The 14752-nt window shown below is 40.3% G+C and overlaps 1 long non-coding RNA gene across 1 annotated transcript in view; it reads right to left on the reverse strand.

Annotated features, from left to right (window-relative positions):
- Positions 1 to 14434, reverse strand: part of LOC135217091 (uncharacterized) — a 54671-nt gene extending 40237 nt beyond the window's left edge. The window contains exons 1-2 of the long non-coding RNA XR_010315045.1: positions 14235 to 14434; positions 14045 to 14100 (exon numbers count right to left, since the gene is read on the reverse strand). This is a non-coding gene — a long non-coding RNA (uncharacterized LOC135217091). The remainder of the gene's footprint in view (positions 1 to 14044; positions 14101 to 14234) is intronic.
- Positions 14435 to 14752: the final 318 nt, after the last annotated feature.

A 14752-nucleotide genomic window follows, 5' to 3' on the forward strand; every position in this document is an offset into this window, starting at 1 on the left:
CCCACAAGAGCAGCACCCAAGAACCCGGAACCTACTACGCCTGGGTGCTCGATACCAAACGACATACAAGATGCCATCATATCTGAGCCAACCGATCCGATTGCTCAACGATATACCAACAAGAAGATGATAAACTCCTGTGCCAGTCGTACTCGACTGCGCAACCCGCAGTCCCCCCCAGACATGATGATGTAACCCTCTGTCCGACCGCTGTCCAGCCCTTCACAAGAGCGAAGCCGAACTGTTACCAGTTCCGCGAAACTGTAAAATTGATGATTGATTGATTGTATGGTGCTTTTACGTTTCATGGAACCAGTGGTTATTCAGCAACGGGATCAACGGCTTTACACGACTTCCGAACCACGTCGAGAGTGAACTTCTATCACCAGAAATACACATCTCTCACTCCTCAGTAGAATGGCCGAGAATTGAACCTCGACTGCGAAACACCCTCACTACCCAGTGACGATAACGTTACACCTGAGCCGAATACATATACCTTGAGCTTGGCAAAATGCCCACCCTTGCAAGTCACTCCCATACTGATGCGCCAAACGTGTACCATCAAGACGATGACCTAACCTTGAACCAGTCTCACTTGACTGTGAAACTCCGCACTCGCCAGTGACTATGACACGAGACCGGGACGACAATAGGCGAGCCGCACACCTAAGAGCGAAGAGGTCGCAAAACGCGATCCAACTAACCCGCGTTACCAATACTAAACCTAGACTGGAGTCCGGAGCAAGTGAGGGAAAGAAGTACTCCCAGTAGACACGGAATCAAGGTCGAACCCACCTTGAAAACCCTTTAAGGTGGAACCAAAAAACAGCAGGAAAAAGTTGAGAAAATAAGGGGAGAGAGAAGTCACTATGAATAACCACCGGAGCACCTAGCGCCGACACTGTGCAGGTGGAGAACCAAGTGTGCGGTACATAGTGCTTTAATAACGGGTTGCGAACTGCGGAACCAATGGGAGCCGCAGAAGGAAATTACCAGCTACCCTAAGAAAGGGGGCCGAGGGCACAAAAGGTGCTAACTACGATGCAGACGAACTGCCAACAACCGTAGCCCCCCAGCAATTACCGCGGTAAGCACGTTAAGTCTCACACACCTAAGGTATATAAATGGGAACGAAGAAGGAAGATTACTAACTAACCTATGAAAGGAGTGGGTGGTGACAACCGGTATCAATACAGTCAACTATGGCGCAGATGAATCTCCAACTGCCGTAGCCTCCTCAAGAACTACGGAGGACACACTACGTCTCAAAACAAGTAAGGATGAAAATACGTAGTTGCGGATACCGCCTTGAAGCATCAACACCAGCAGCCTGAGAACTACATGACCCGTGGAAGGAAGAGAGAGAGAGAGAGAGAGAGAGAGAGAGAGAGAGAGAGAGAGAGAGAGAGAGAGAGAGAGAGAAAACTCTGGCTCTGCTGTGATATTGGCAAATAAAAACAGGATGAGGGAGAAGACTCCGAAGCGACATCCGAAGAATGAGCAGCTAAAGAAGATTGTGTAAAGACATTATAAGTTAACAGAAAAACTGGGCGAGAGAGAAAACTAGACCGACTCTGTTCCCCACGATAATCTGAGAAACATTAGAAAATCAGGAAAATGATCAAGACGTGATCATGAATATAGTCCGTATTGAAGCTACAGTAATTGACTTGCATTAATTCGATTTACGATGGGGTTAGTATTTAAAATCGGCACTACATGCAAATAAGTCTTCCTATATCTCTCGCGCAGCTGGCGTAGGCAGCATCGTGCCTCAGACAGCGAGATTGTTGGGTTTAAAAATAGAATTTGGGCCAAAGACCGAGTATTAGGACCTATGAGGTCAGTCAGCGCTGAAGGGAAATTGACAGAAAAGTGTTTGAAAAGGTGTAACAGGAAGAAAAACACTTCTGTTACACAAAGAGTCAAGTGTTAGGAGAGGGTGGAAAATAGGATGAAGAGAGAATATATCAGGGAGAGAGAGAGAGAGAGAGAGAGAGAGAGAGAGAGATTACAATCGTCTAACATCTCCACCTCCGTAAATTGCACCCTCTTCTAAGTTAAAAAGGTATTATCTTGATGATAACATACTCGTATAACTGCGTACAGCTATGAACAACCGAACGAGAACTTGTTGCTAATGCGATCGAATCCTATAGCAACATCACTTTATTGTATTCATCCGCGTGCGACGGTAATTACTGTATTCATGTTATAAATGTAGCTGGAGCTGATAAGGCAAAATTACGTGCATCAGCAACCTGGACAGAAGTCCCAAGCTTTTGTATGAATTCAAACGCAGCCGTGGTAAAAGAAAAGTAATAGCATGAAAGCGCTCATTACTGTTGTTTTCACACCGACAAAGGATTAATAAAGTGTAAGGTTCGTAATACCTATGAAAACAAGTGAAAACGAACGGAATTGCTAAATTTTACGCCATCTAACCTGAGGGAAAAACTAGCTTCCAATGAGACGTATTAGTCAGATTTTGGCCTTAAATTACATCGTAAGACGAACAGTATGACTTCGTTCCATAAGTATTCAGATATTCATTAATATGCTCACTAGGAACAAAAACATTAGCCAAGACCAAGTGATATGGTTGAATCTGGAGCCAAGGAAACAGACTAGCCGGCATCATTGTCTGTCTAAGCCACGCCTTCTTACAACAGTGCTGTTTGATGACAAGCTTCTATAATTGTACAGTGGACCCCCTGTATTCACGTTCTCCGGATTCGCGGACTCTCACATTCGCGGATTTCTCTCGGGAACCTTTCCCTGCATTATTCGCGGAAAATTCGCGCATTCGCGGTATTTTTCTATGAGAAATATCCACAAATTCCTGGTTTTTGTTATCAATTTCATCATAAAATGCACTTTTTGTGATAAAACTATTAAAAAAACCAAGTATGAAAATTTTTAGTGGTTTTTCTTAAGTTTTAACTAACAAAATAGGCTGTTTTTAGCGTTTTTATAGGGGTTCCAAACATTCGCGGATTCTAACTATTCGCGGGAGGGTCTGGTACGCATCCCCCGCGAATACGGGGGGACCACTGTAATTAGATTGAAAAGTAATAAATTAATATTTTAAGGTAATTAAATTAACTTTATTAGGCCTAATATTAATTTCAGTTGTCACTGTAATTTGATATGACTGGTAATTATTTGTAACTGTAATTGACATAAGCACAATGTAATTACTGACGGCAATTAGTCTGTTAACCCTCTTACGCCGATTGGACGTATTAAACGTAGAGTCAAAATGTCTCCCGTATGCCGATTGGACGTACCATACGTAGACTCAAAAAAGTTTTTTTTAAATTCGCGGAAAAATACTTATAGGCCTACCAGCCGAAAACTTTTGAATCACGCGCCTTGGGGGATGCTGGGAGATCACGGATCAAGGCCGTTGTTTTGTTTTGAAGCCGTGACCCAATTTACTCTTAGTGCGCATGCGCGGAATCCTTCCTTCTCGCTCCAGCCAGCATCATCGTAGCATCATCCGTCAGCGATCTTTTGCCGCAATCGTATTTGACCGAGCTTGTGCGAGACTTTGAACATTTGTGTTGGTACAGAACGTTCATAGAGATGTCTGACCGTCGTATGACACGCGAAAGGTGCGTTTTACCCGTCGGAAGGGATCGTGTTAGAAGAGTTTTGGACTTGGATGCTGGCGAAGGACCCAGCACCCAACCTGACCTCGCTCCTCAACGCCGTTCTGTGCGACCACGTGTCGATGAAAGTGCTTCAAATGTGTCTCATTTGCCGTTAGTAACCCCAAGGAAACATCGTGCCATCCTTAGGGGCATTCGTAGGAATTTGGGAGGGCTCAAACCAAGAGACATTGACGATTATTTATCGGAGCTCGATCGAGAGCATTTGGCAAGTCCTCATTTTGATGGCGGTTGGTCATCCAGTGACGAGGACATTACTCCCGATCATAGTGATGACGAGGATTATTTGCCCCCAATGTCCGTTCGAGGGTCCACATCCCGAAAGTGAACTAGAATTAGTAGTTATAGTGCTTATGATCTGAGGAGGGGGAGGACGATGATTTAGGATCAAGTTTTTGTTGGCGATGATGATGGGGATACAGAAAGCGAAGGCTTGAGTGAGGGAGATGGGCCAGTGAGGGGGGTTCGTGTGGGAAATCGTGCCCGCGCGCGCGCAGGGGCACGTAGGAAGTCGGATAGTCGTGCTAGCCTAGGGTCGTCTGAGAGCGACGATGGGTGGACAGAGGACCCCACACCACCTACCATGCATCCATTTACGGCAAATCCTGGGCTCACCGTACCTGTTCCCCTGACTGCTCTGGGTTTTGTTCAATTTTCCTTACGCGGGAATTGCTGGAGTACCTGGCGTAGCAGAGGACGGTCGGACTAAGCGCCAGGTATTGCCGTGATGAACTACGCACGACATTATCTTATCACTGGCGAGGCTGCGACCTCCCTGACATGGCGCATTTTTGGGGCTCCACGTTTTTTTGGATGATTCCTGGCTTGCCGACGTCAGGATGTATTGGAGGCGTAATTTTCTTTTATGTACGCCCTATGTGCCCGGCATTATGCCCCGCCCGTGGATACTTTCCTGGCGTTGGACAGAATAATTTTAACGCCTTTCAACCGAAGGGCCCATAACCTCCCGGCTAAGAAATAACTCTGATCGCCTCATTTTAGTGCGCCCAGTGTTGGAATATATTCGTGGAACGCTGTAAAACTCTCGTGATTCCTGGAAAGAACCTTTCTTTAGATGAGGGGATGATGCCTTACAAAGGACGTCTAAGCATCAAGTGTATAACCCCAAGAGCCGAAGAAATATGGCGTGAAATTTTTTTTTATTACCGAGGCCTACACTGGCTACGTCGTGGACTTTTCGGTGTATTCCGGGGTCTTCTCCACGATGCGTGAAACTGTTTTCGGGCTTGTGGATCGTTTCCGTAACCAGGGATACCACCTGTTTATGGATAATTATTATAACTCGGTATCCCTGGCCCAGGAACTGTATGATGCAGGTGTTCACGTCAGTGGTACCCTTTGGTTGGTGCGTGGGGCCCCGAATTCCCTCAAGAGGTACGCTAGCCATCAGCAACATCTGGCAAGAGGAGACACACGTGGCGGCGGAAGGGAGCTGTCTTCGTCATCTGTTGGAAGGGTGTCCGACTCGTCCCCATGATTACGACGAGCCATGAACCTGTCCAAGAGGAGATCGTGCAGCGAAGAAGACGCGTCGACAGGGCCGAGTTGTGTATGAGCAGTTTCGTGTAGAGCGCCCTACCGTCATTGGGCACTACAATAGGCACATGGGAGGAGTTGATCTCTTTGATCAACTCATCCAATATTATCCCTTCACCAGGAGAACCAGGAGATGGACCCAAAAGCTCCTGAAATACATTCTGCAGTTGGCCCTCCAAAATGCCTACGTACTCTACTGTGGGTACTACGGTCCCGATCTACGGAGGATGAGCCACTTACAGTTCCTCGAGGCAGCCGGGGAAGCCCTCATCAACTTTGATCCCAATGAGTGGCCTTCCATGTCTGCCCCCCTGCCCCGAGCTGTAGATCTAACCCATAGAGGAAAATGGCAGGACCTTCGGGGTGCCAACTTCGGTCATCCTTCTGCCGCCGCCCCTGCTGCCGCCGCCCCTTCTCGTCGGGTAGTGGACCCTCCGTGTCGGCTGATGCCAGGGGATCACACACTGGATCTCCAAGAAGGGCGCAGGCAGAAACGGTGCCGGGTGTGCCATATGAATGGCAGAAGGAGAGACACCCGGTTCTTCTGTCGCACCTGCAAGATAGCTCTATGCAGGTTCGGGGAAGTGAGTTGTGACCGCAAATACCACAGTGTGGTCTTCTATTGGAGTGCGACTCAGCGGCGGTCAAGGGAGGGCGCACGGAAACCGCGCCCTATCCCAGCGGCCGTAAAGGGCGCGCGTTTTCTCCCTCCTCCACCTGTACCTCGTCATGTCGAGAGGAAAAAAATGCAAGACTCTTCAATGGAGGAGGGAGAAAACAAGAATAGAACGAAGAGTCAGGATTAGGAGTGAGTATTCTGCATTTGTTTTATATTTATTTTTTTTTTTTTATTTTCAAGTTTTTGTATCTCAGTATCTATGCATGAAATACGATATTTCATTGTATGCAAAAAGAAAAGTGTCACCTGCATTCCTTTTATTTTTTTTATGTATTCGTACCAGAATCGGAAAAATGTAATAAATAAAGAAACACACACACATATATATTATATATATATATATATATATATATATATGATAAATATATATATATATATATATATATATCTATATATGTATATATATATATATATATATATATATATAATATATATTATATCTATAGTATATATATATATATATTTATATCTATATTTATATATATATATATTATTATATATCTTTATTTTTTTTTTATGTTGGTATTTTTGGGTAAGCAAAAAAACATAACAGTCTAGTAATCTTCATTTATTTATCTTCATTTTGAAACAAATTTGAAGTCTCTAGAACAATATTGTGATTTTATGGTGAATTTTTGAAAAAAATATCTTTCTTCCCTCCGCGGCGCCGCTTCGCGGCCGAAAATCTCCGAATGCGTATATCGTATTAAATCCCTAACTAGCTCCTTTTCATATTTGCCGTGTTTTATAGAGTTTTATATATCAAAATGTGCGCAAATTCATGAAAAATACAACAAAAAAAAAAAAAAATTCAAGGTTGTAGCTTTTCTCATACTGAAATATCTGCTATAAATTACGATAATTGGAAAAAAAAACTACGTACGGTCAACTTGATGCAATGGAAATGGTAGAAAAACGTAATTGTAAGCTAAATCTCTTACGGCCTAGTAATATTCATTTATTTATATTTATTTTGAAACAAATTTGAAAAGTCTCTAGAAAACAATTATTGTGATTTTATGGTGAAGCTTTTTTGAAAAAAATATCTTTCGTTCCCTACGCGCGGCCGCTTCGAGCGGCCGAAAATCTCCCGAAAGGCGTTAGAATCGCATTATCCTAATTTATTTGGCTCCTTTTCCAATATTAGTCCGTTTTATAGTTTCATATATCAAAATGTGGCTAAATTCATGAAGAATACAACAAAAAATAATTAAAGGTGTTAGCTTTTCTCATTTCTGAAATACCTGCATATAAATTACGCTTAATTGGAAAAAAACAACTATGTACGGGTCTAACTTTGCTGCAATGGAAATGGTCGAAAAACGTAATTGTAAGCTAAATCTCTTACGACCTAGTAATATTCATTTATTTATCTTCATTTTGAAACAAATTTGAAGTCTCTAGAAACAATATTGTGATGTATGGTGAATTTCTGAAAATAATATCTTTCTTCCCTCCGCGCGCCGCTTCGCGGCCGAAAATCTCCGAAATGCGTAAATCGCATTATCCTAATATTTTCTCCTTTTTCATATTAGCCGTTTTTATAGAGTTTCATATATCAAAATGTGTGCAATTCATGGCAAATACAACAAAAAATAATTAAAGGTTGTAGCTTTTCTTCATTTCTGAAATATCTGCATATAAATTACGATAATTGGAAAAAAAAATCTACGTCGGTCAAATTTGACGCAATTGAAATGGTCGAAAAACGTAATTGTAAGCTAAATCTCTTACGGCCCTAGTAATATTCATTTATTTATCTTCATTTTGAAACAAATTTGAAGTCTCTAGAACAATATTGTGATGTATGGTGAATTTCTGAAAAAATATCTTTCTTCCTCCGCGCGCCGTTTCGCGGCCGAAAATCTCCGAAAGGCGTAGATCGCATTATCCTAATATTTGCTCCTTTTCATATTAGCCGTTTTATACAGTTTCATATATCAAAATGTGCGTAAATTCATGGCAAATACAACAAAAAATAATTAAAGGTTGTAGCTTTTCTCATTTCTGAAATATCTGCATATAAATTACGATAATTGGAAAAAATACTACGTACTGGTCAACTTTGACGCAATTGAAATGGTCAAAAAACGTAATTGTAAGCTAAATCTCTTACGGCTTAGTAATATTCATTTATTTATCTTCATTTTGAAACAAATTTTAAGTCTCTAGAACAATATTGTGATTATGGTGAATTTCTGAAAAAAATATCTTTCTTCCCTCCGCGCGCCGCTTCGCGGCCGAAAATCTCCGAAATGCGTAAATCGCATTATCCTAATATTTGCTCCTTTTCATATTAGCCGTTTTATACAGTTTCATATATCAAAATGTGCGCAAATTCATGAAGAATAACAACAAAAAATAATTAATTAAAGGTTGTAGCTGTTTCCATTTCCGAAATATGTGCATATAAAAAAAACAAAATATATATAAAAATTTCGACATTCGGTCAACTTTAACTCGTCCGAAATGGTCAAAATCTGCAATTTTAATCTAAAACTCTTGCAGTATCATAATATTCAATCATTTGTCTTAATTTTGAAACAAATTAGAAGTCTCTAGAACAATATTGTGATTTACGGTGAATTTTTGAAAAAAATATTTTTTTGCGTCCGCGCGTTACGAATTCGTACATCATTTTGTGATAATATTTTTCCGGTGTTGCTTTTATTGTTTTACAATGTATTATATATCAAAATGATCGCAATTTAGTGTACAATACAACGCAAAAAAAAGTAACTGGTTAGCTTTGACCGTTTTCTGCACAGCGTGATTTGAATACAATTATGTATGAATTTTTTTTTTTTTGCTACCATATATCGCATTATTTACATATGATGAATGATATTATTTTCATCTGATGGTTGCATTCTAAACTTCAGGCAATGACAAAAAAAGGAGCCAAAAATGAACTCTTAATCTTCAAAAGTACGTGCGCTGTAATTTTTTGAAAAAATTATTTTTTCCACTTCCGCGCTCACTCCAAACCAGGCCCGGCATACGGGAGACGTTTTGATTTTTAGGGCTCCGGCGTAAGAGGGTTAAACGTATGAAGACGTCATAAATACGAATTCCTTATATCTGACATCTGATTATATGGCACAAGATACCTTATTGACGATGTTAAATGTCAACATAGTTGAAAACACGTCTCCTTCAAGACGTTTGTACAAACCTGGCATAAGTGAGGAAGAGTTGTTACATTAGTCATGCTAGCCAATCAGGACAGAATGAGATGGATACGGCGACGCAAAGCCGTATTCGTGATCAGCTGATTCCAGCGTGAATGACTGCCGAGTTAGTTTATACTACGCTAATGTGATGATACATATAATACAATTATAATGCTTTAGTCGGACAGAATCTGATCTTCATTTTATTCGATTACATTCATATTGAATTATCCTAGGATCGGATTCTCGTTCATTTTCAATTACACCTGTACTGAATTATCCGAAGTCAGAATGCCTTGAGCCTACAGCGTTAGCCACTATAAAAATCACTCTACCGATATGTAGTACAGCGAATACTTTAGGCTAGGCTAGCCGTAGTTAATTTTATTTGATTTCTCTACATACTGAATTATTGTAAGTCAATATGCATTGAACAGAGGGAGCAGTACTCAACCCTTCATAACCCGACAGACCCGAAACCAGATCTGAAAGACCAACTATGGCCTAAAAGCTTCTGATGTAAGGAACTCGAAGCAGGAAAACCCAAAGAGGCTCTAAAAACACTGTCCCTCTATAAACTACTACTTATAATAGAAAACCGACCCAAAGAAGCCTGCACTTCTCTCCCTGAACACTATGTAGCCTATTATCCCTACTCGTCTGTATCTGACCTAATTTTTTATCATCCTGAGAACTTACACATTGAGGGGAGGGGAATCTGCTGCCAACACTATCTGCTCCGCACCCGGGGGGGGAGAGAGAGAGAGAGAGAGAGAGAGGATGAGAGAAGAAAGGAGAGAGAGATGATAGAGAGAGAGAGAGAGAGAGAGAGAGAGAGAGAGAGAGAGGAGGAGCAGAACCTACCCACTCGGAGGCTTGTGGTTCTCCATTACCCCCAGCACCCGTTAAGCCTGGTTCTGGAACAGGCAGGGGGGCTGAAAAAGAACGATTAGAATCAACTATACTACTAATAACAGTTAAATTATTCGTCAGAATAGAAATATGCTTAACATACTAGATGATGACCTGTCCACTAATTTCTAGAATAACTAACTAATGTTTCCTTGTCTCCTGACCAAGACAAACATCTCTGACTGGCATTGCACTGAACCTTCCTACACAAAATAACGAAAAGAATGTCGATCACGTGTGAGGGTACTCATCCTACGCTAGAAGGGCGTGCAGAGCCGATGAGCACCAACATATACAGCAGTAGGAGGCTCGATCGTCGAACTGTAGATGAAGCAGAAGCAGAGGCATTTGCAGACGGCGACGACGTTTATTTTCTAACATATCCATAGCGAGAGCAAAGTAGCTATCCAAAGTAAAACGGGAGAAAAACCGTTAATAACAGTCCAAGGTCGTAATATACGAAAACTCTTTGAGTGGGGTCGGGCTAAATGACCAAAAGTTCGCCTGATGTGGGACTGATCCACTCAGCATGGCGAACAAGAAACAATTGAGGAGAAAGGCCACTGGTGGCGGGTATTTGCAGCAGCGTTGCCAACGGTAACACAGGTAACTCATTTGACTAGATTTTACCTGCAGCGTTGGTAACGCTGACAGTTAAAATTACCGACTTAGTGGGAAAATATGTGGGGATATAGTTCGGGCTGGTCAGTGACCATGGCTAATTCAGGTGTTCTGGGAGTGTATTGCAATGTTAATTTAATTCATGTCTATTATCCCTTTTTTGCAACCAAATTACCCCGAAAAATTATAGATATTTCTAAAGTAGATACAATCCAATGTTTTTAACCTTGTTGTACATCTGGCTGCCGAAAACCATAGAGGAACAGACTACGGATAAGTGGATTATAGATTTTGTTTTTGTGTTTTTTTTTTTTCTTTTTTGCTAGCACTTATCATTGATTTAAGTCTATATTAGTATTTTGATTTTTTTAAATAACTTTAAGCCAGAAATAAATGTAACCTTTAATGTTTGCATGCTAAGAATGGCAAAATTATCGTTGCCACATTACTGGAGCTTAACACATACGCCGACGCATTGTTATAAACTGTTTCCATGAATTCTAGTTGTCATACTAATGCAATAATGATAAAATTGCTTTAATATTTAGGGGGAAAAAACCAGCGACTACCAACCCTTATCACGGTTTTCAGGTCTTATTCACTCGATATTTAAATGGTGAAACAAGAATACAATTACAACACCAAGCATACCATTCAAAAGATTGAAGTTTCGTCAACATAATGTGATATATGAAAGCCCCATACGAACTAAAATAGGCATGTGACGCTCTTCGTAAAATATGTTTTCAAGGCAGTTTTGAAATCCAATATGGCGGCTACCGTGGGATGTACAGGTTTTGATCTTACTCAAGATTGCAGTTGTAATCAGCACAATAAAACAACATTTTGTTGCCTATATTACTGAAAGTATGAAACTTTTTATTCCCGGGGTCATGGTTTGAACTGAATTCATTTTTACCTTGTAATCGGTGGTTTTTATCCTTATTGCCATCACAACTGAAACTCCACAGTGCTTATTTGATTGTTATTATACACATTTTGGTCTCAGTTCACTCCACATTGCACTTTAAACCAGTTGCTGTTCCTGGTTCCAAAGCGCGCGCGCCACAAACACAGTTACGAACAGCAGACGATGAAACTGCAAAATTTTATTCCCTAAATTGTTTACTTTACTCGTTATTTAGTTCAAATTTACTTTATTTAAGTTTTAATTTAATTCATGTATATTATCCCTTTTTTGCAACCAAATTACCCCGAAAAATTACAGATATTTCTAAGGTAGATACAATCAAATGTTTCTAACGTTTTCGTACACCTGGCTGCCGAAAACCATAGAGGAACGACTACAGATAAGTGAATTATATAAATTTTTTTTTTTTGCTTTTTTGTTTTTGCTAGCACTTTTAATTGTATTTTGAATTTCTTTAATAACCGTATGCCAGAAATAAATGTAACCTTTAATGTTTGCATGCTAAGAATGGCAAAATCATCGTTGCCACATTAGTGGAGGCTTCACACATACGCCGTTTCATTATTATAAACTGTTTCCATGAATTCTAGTTGTCATAGTAATGCAATAATGATAAAATTGCTTTAATATTTATGTATATATACTTCTAATACATAGCCTAATTTCACAAATTTCAACGTTTTGTGTGTAGTCTTATACCCAGTTTGGAGGGTCAACACATACCGAATGGCAACAGAGAGAGAGAGAGAGAGAGAGAGAGAGAGTAGCGAGAGAGAGAGAGAGAGAGAGAGGATGAGAGAGAGAGGAGACTGAGAGAGGAAGGCAAAGGAACGAAGGAAAGGGGTGGTGGTGGGGGAGGGGGGAGGCGGTGGAGGGGGGGGGGGGGGAGAGGGTAGGTGGAGCTTTATACGCGTGTTTGTATCCATTTCTGCATAATGGAGTTTTCGTCTCTTGGTACAAGGACAAGTGTCGTTATTCTTTACGATTAGTGATTCACGATACCCTTATAAATTACGGCACTGGGTGTAATGCACTATAGCAAAATCTCGTTCAGATACGAGTGTTCGTTACAGAAATAGGTATTGCCCAAAAACGTGCTTGCACTGTCTCTGAAACCCATAGTAGGTATGCTGCTTAGTTATCAATCAAGTTTTTTGTAATCAAGTATTTTTTACAAGCTAGCTATTGAATAAATTTGTATTTTTCTCAATCAAAACATATGCCCCTCAATGGTAACTTTCCTCTTTTAACGACTTTCTGGTCATTGCAAATTCGGCCCCATAATTTCTTATGGTGCGAAAACAGAGGCACAGCGACCAAAAACGATTGCGTCACACTACAGCGATAATCCGGCAGTAAAACATCTTCATATATCCAAAAAGTAAATAATAAAGATATATATGCACATTACGATTATACCAATTACATGAAAAGCTGATAATCTGCATGAATAACTGGTAAACTGTTCTGCAAGAAAGTTGAGTAAAGCAATTATTTACAATAGGTACGAAAGTCATGATGTCATGACGTCATAATACAGGACTTAAAAGAACGTTCTAATTCCAAAAAATAATTACTTAAATTTGAGTCAGAATCGAGTTACTTTTTCAATAACGAATATTTTCAAATTAATAATCATAAATATGTAAATTATTAATGTTTTACTATTTATTTAAAAAATTATCTAGTAAGTGCACGCTTCGTCGTCGTCTTCTACCAAAACAGTTGTTTACTTAAAAACGTCCTGCTAAGGGACCGTGTTCCGATTGTTGTGATTAAAGTGCCCCAGCATCTGTGGGTACAAGTGGTGTCCGGATTTATAACAGGAAAGGGGAAGTTTGTTGACACAAGCGACTCCGTAAACATCGAGATGGCGTCAAAAAAAAAAAAAAAAAAAAAAAATTTTGAAAGCGTTTTGGTGAGATTTCCTCTGCCGTGGACACCCTTTTCACTACCCTTTGTTTAAATCTTAAAATTTGGCCTTAATTTCTAACTTTGGAGAAAATACTTACTTCGAAAGGAGAGTAGAGGTCTTTAGCTGTTTTTCTCCAACAACAAGTCGCGACTGATGCCCATCTCCGGTGTCAGGACGCGTTATAATGTACTTTTTCGGAGGGTGGCATGCATTGGACGTACATGGCCTGCTGCAGGTCATGCGGTGTTTTACCCTACCTAACCCACACTCAGGGGCCCCCTACCAGAGGTTGTAGGAAATAAAAAAATAAGGGCGTTTCTGCCACTTACCAACGTGGGAACAACCTTGCCATGAGCGACTACCTAAACATGAGTCAATGTTAACAAGGACATAGGTAGGTAGTACCTAGCCTAAACAGCTTACAGTAGGCTTACCTATCTCACGATCAAGTACATCAAGAAATTCAAAAATATTAAACATAGGAAAATACGTCTCAACAGCGTCCTACTAAAGTCGACGGGTTTGGTTAGGCTAGAATAAAATGGGCTTACTAAAGCTTAACGTGTTCTTTATACTTACATCGTCCATTTCGTTTTGGCCCTTTTTGGGTGCCTTCAATGGCTTTTTCTTGCCACCTGAAATTAAAATTAGATACCATCACATACTGGAAGATGATTTGCATTTGTCATAGAGTACTTCAGTTCAACGACAGCAAAGTAAAAAAAAATAATCAATACAATAAAAATAAAAAAATAAAAAAAAAACCTACCGTCCCTTCCTGACATTGTGTCACGTTGCTTCCACCTACTTCAGCTCAGTCCGTCTCTGCTTTTCTCAACTGTTCTCTCTCGAACTCCGATGTCCGATTCCGACTTCTCGTGAACTCTTCTTCTTATGAAAATCTGGGAAACAGCCATTTTCTATCTTTTGAACTATGTATAAGTTAACGTGATTTTTATTTTTTCTTGACTGAAATATAATCTATTATATAGAAATATTCATACGTTCTCAAAAGCAACAGGATTACGATCATGGAACAGTTACTCTAACGGAATTGGTCACCTCTTCCATATGCACAAATCCAAAGGGTATTGATAAATTCAAGTAACTTGGAATACAAAGGTTTAGTAATTTAGCAGTTCAAAGACCACCTCTGTACTTCAGCGTTAATTTTTTTACACAATTATTTTAGATGATACAATTTTAGAAAGCACTGCACAGAATTAAAGCCCAAGCCAAAGCTAGGGAACGAACAAACACACGTTCCCGCGCCTTTTCAGAGGTACC

Source organism: Macrobrachium nipponense, chromosome 7 (genome assembly GCF_015104395.2).
Source record: "Macrobrachium nipponense isolate FS-2020 chromosome 7, ASM1510439v2, whole genome shotgun sequence".
NCBI lineage: Eukaryota > Metazoa > Arthropoda > Malacostraca > Decapoda > Palaemonidae > Macrobrachium > Macrobrachium nipponense.